Below are 4,412 nucleotides of genomic sequence, written 5' to 3'. Positions count from 1 at the left end.
AATCATTTGTGGGCAAGGAATATTTCAAGGATTTTATTTTTTTATGAGAATAAGTCTAATAGGGTTTTTTGAGGGTTTTTTTTGAGATTCTGATTTCACGTGTTATTTTTCATTGGTTGTATTTCAGCACATGTGATTACGTTGAGTACATAAATGATTAGATAAGTTCAGCAAAGAAAATCTATAAGTCATATCTTGTAGTGCTTTGAACTTAAGTTCTGAGGTGTTATAAAATATTTTCATTTTATGGGATGTGTGGGTGGCTCAGTGATTGAGGGTCTGCCTTTGGCTCAGGGTGCGATCCTGGGTCCCACGATGGAGTCCCACATTGGGCTCCCCATGGGGAGCCTGCTTCTCTCTCTGCCTTTGCCTCTGTCTCTCTCTCTGTGTCTTGTGAGTAAATAAATAAAATCTTTTTAAAAAGCTTTCATTTTATATAGTTTTGAATACTTAGTCTGAATTTCTTATTTAATATGTGATCTTCTATTTCTCTCATTTTTCTTTTTAAATGTACAGACTAACTAAAAGAATAGAGACTTTAAAAACAAAATCCTTTAAGTACGAAGTGAGTCAGTATCTGGTGAAATTAGGGTTTATGAACTCCCAAACTATTTCTTCATATCTAATCTCCAGCATCCACTCACTATTTTGCATTTTAATTCTTGGCTTAGAAAGGATATTTTTAAAAGGATGCCCTTACTCACTTAAAAAATATTCAAATACATTGATTTTCTTTGATGTCCAAATTTTATTATTGGATTGGACAAAGTTATGATGGACTGACTGTCTAAGCAATGACCAACTTGGCAGAGACAGGTTATCCCAAAGCCACAGTAACCAGAAAATGTCCTTTTATGTCCAGGTCAGATCAGTGCATCAATGTGGGTGCTTGGACAGAAGAAAATTAGAGAATGGGCAAGATTTACCAATGACAAAGATTAGAAGGAGGACCAAAGTACAACTGGCTCTGATAGATCTTGCCGTGCAGATAGCTTAAGTGATCTTTTCTAACTTGATCCTAAAGTGAAGAAACTTGTCTAGAGATAACTTCAAAGGGATGTTTAATGAAAATAATACTGGGCTGGGGATTTGAAGAACTGACTTAATTTGTTCAGCTCTGCCAGCCAGCTACCAGCAGTATGACCTGAGGAAAGTCATTCTCACTCTTTGTGACTCAATTCTTTTTTCCCATTAGATGGAAACTCAATTTTTTTTATTTGTTGTATTTGTCATTAAAGCTTTTTGTGAAAAAGCATTTATAGATATTTAGATGTTTAAAGTAGAAAATGTAAAAAGTAGTAACTTTTATAAAAGTTTTGAAAAGTTAAAAGCTATATATTGACCCAAAATATTATTAACCAATCATCATTAATTATTTGAATTATTATTAGCATTATGTACTTTGTTAACTAGTAAAACGAGTAAGTAATAATACATGTCTTATAATATAAACATTGATATTTTAAAAGACTTGGCTATGTAAAATTATGGGGTAAAATAAGCATGATAACAAAAATGAAAACAATTTCCAAGAAATTAAGAAAAAAAAAAAAGAAAAGAAAAGAGGGATGCCTGGGTGGTTTAGTGGTTGAGTATCTGCCTTTGGCTCAGGGTGTGATCCTGGTCTGGGGATTGAGTCCCACATGTCTATGTCCCTGCCTCTCTCTGTGTGTCTCTTATGAATAAATAAATAAAATCTTAAAAAACAAACAAAACTCCACACAGGTAAGGTAATTATAATTATAAACTTGTGAAGTAGTGAAACATCTTTTAATATCACCACCTCCCTTTTTTAAGGCTCTAAATGGAGTGATTTTAATGAACCTGAATATAAGGACTCCAAACCAAGAGTATAAAATTAAGGCAGCTATTTTATTTTGAATAAGAAAGTGGCATAAGCAACTCCAAGGATCCACCCACTAATACGAGAGCTCAATCCCACACAGCACTCACTACGCCATTTTGGGAGAAAAAGTGTCTTCCATCAGGCCAGTCCTGTCATCTATGATGATACCTTCTTACAAGGCAGACATGTCATCGATTGACATCTGCTTCCAGATGAAGACCCAGGTCCCCAAGGAGCAGTTCAGCGCGCACATTTGGAGAGATGACTCTCATTCAGGTTAAAGTTGAATGCAAGTGCTTAACACAGGGCTGCTGAGTGCTGATCTTGAATTAGGTAAAATGAATGTGATTTTCCACATTCCCACAACTGCTTCCATGTAAAAATCACTTTTATAATAAAAGCTCCTTTCATTAAAACACAGTGTGATCAAATAATCTTGCAAAGGGAAGCTCTCCTAGTCCCAAGTCTATAATAGAAAAGCAAGGAAAAAGGACAGATTCTCTGCTGGGATCATGTTCAGAACATTCACAAGGACGAAAGGAGAGCTAGGCCCTGGGAGCTCTACTCTGGTCAGCTGGCAGGTTGTACCCCGTGCACTTTGGTTCCCCCACAAACAACCAGGTGGCCCTCGTGCAGTTCTTTTCATCCTGTGTAAAGTGGTGATCAATCCCTACAGGAAGAGTTATCGTATCTCCTTGTTGCATGAAAATGAGGACACCCACCTGTCCTCTTTGTCTCTCATATCAAAGTATCCACCACTGGCCAAACGTGGTGGATCTCCATCCAAGTGCAAATGCTCCTCATAGAACATCTTTATCTTTACTGTATAATTTGGGAGTTTGTCCTTACATATGGTTATTATGTCTGTCCAGGACTAGTTTCTCTCTTTTTGGATCTTTTCTAATTCTGCATCATTCTCCTATTTGTCAGGATCCAGCTTCCAGTAAAGAACCTCGAGCCTAGACAGCTGTTCCAGGCAGACCAGGTGGCCTGGCTGCACACTGTCGTTGGCGGACTCATCCCTGTACCAGGCCTGCACCATGGCCAGGGCTGGGCCAGGACCCCATGAGCACCTGCATGCACGGCCTGCCCCATCCTGCTGACCCTGCACTGCCAGCCCGAGGAAGAGCCCATCTTTTACCTGTGGGTCAGAGGCTGAGAATTAACCACTACCGTTGGCAAAATATAAATGACCAAGGACTTCTTCCTGTATGGAAATCACATTATGAAGACTTTATGGGCTACTTCTTGAAGACTGGCTCTTGATACACTAAAAGGAAGATAAAAGATTATATAAAATATTATTCTTTCCTTTCATGATGTAGGACTTTCTTTTTTTTAAATTTTTTTATTTATTATTTATGATGGTCACAGAGAGAGAGAGAGAGAGAGAGAGAGAGAGAGAGGCAGAGACATAGGCAGAGGGAGAAGCAGGCTCCATGCACCGGGAGCCTGATGTGGGATTCGATCCCGGGTCTCCAGGATCGCACCCTGAGCCAAAGGCAGGCGCCAAATCGCTGAGCCACCCAGGGATCCCATGATGTAGGACTTTCAAGCCTAAAGTCTTCTTAAAATTCTGTTTTGAATATCAGATATTGAATAGTAACTTCTTCTTTGCATTTTTTTGGGCATCCAAATCTTACCACCTCTATCAAATATGGATGCTTTGTGTTGATCACGTGCATGGAAAGAGAAGAAAGAAAAATATATTGTTTTTCAAAGCACTAGCTGAAAAAAAAACAGTAGCTGAATTTCTATCTGTTATTTATCACCACTTTATATATTAATCTATATTATCTATTCATCTATCTGTCATCTTACTGCTTATCTGTCAATCTGTATGGACATAACACATAGCAATAGCCTTGTGTTCATACACATGCAAAAAGACACATCTGAAATATTTTTCCGCAAACACTAATAATTTTTTTCCTGTGTGATGAGTTTTTGAAGGTATTATGCCTTCTTCCTCCTTTTATAAATTGCTCCATTTTCTTTTTAGATAAAAAGAGTATAATTTTTATAGAAAAATATTTTTCTTAAAAATGAACTAAAAATAATTTTTTCATTTGTTACATGGAATAGTAACAATAGAACCCATCTCTTAGTGTTGTGAGGAGGATTAAATGAAATTATAGATGTCAGTTTTGTCTCAGGACCTCCTGTGGTTCATTGGTGACACTCTTGTATTATTATTTCAGTCATTTTTTCCTAATCATATGTAATAATTATGGACAGTGTACCTTGTTTTGGTGTATACATCCAAAATCTCAGTGTATTTTCTGGAATTGCAGGGAAATATCACATTTCATAAGACAAATTTTGGTGATAGTTTCAAATTTTGTGTCTGAAATAAATTAAAGGCAACTTTAGCCTTTACAATGAGACTGGAAAAAAAAAAAGAAAAAGAAGCAATTTAGTGGAGGATAAGGTAATGTTACACAGAATAAGAATAATTCGCATGGGGCAGCACTGGTGGCTCAGTGGTTTAGCACTGCCTTGGGCCCAGGGCGTCATCCTGGAGACTCGAGATGGAGTCCCACATCAGACTCCCTGCATGGAGCCT

The 4,412-nt window shown here is 37.5% G+C and overlaps 1 pseudogene; it reads right to left on the bottom strand.

Moving 5' to 3' along the window:
* Positions 1-2,391: 2,391 nt before the first annotated feature.
* LOC121486971 lies at positions 2,392-2,888 on the bottom strand (annotated as a pseudogene).
* Positions 2,889-4,412: the final 1,524 nt, after the last annotated feature.

Source organism: Vulpes lagopus, chromosome 3, assembly GCF_018345385.1.
Source record: "Vulpes lagopus strain Blue_001 chromosome 3, ASM1834538v1, whole genome shotgun sequence".
NCBI classification, from domain to species: Eukaryota; Metazoa; Chordata; class Mammalia; order Carnivora; family Canidae; genus Vulpes; species Vulpes lagopus.
Note: the sequence above shows the minus strand (reverse complement) of the source record. Positions and strands in the feature narration are given on the sequence as shown.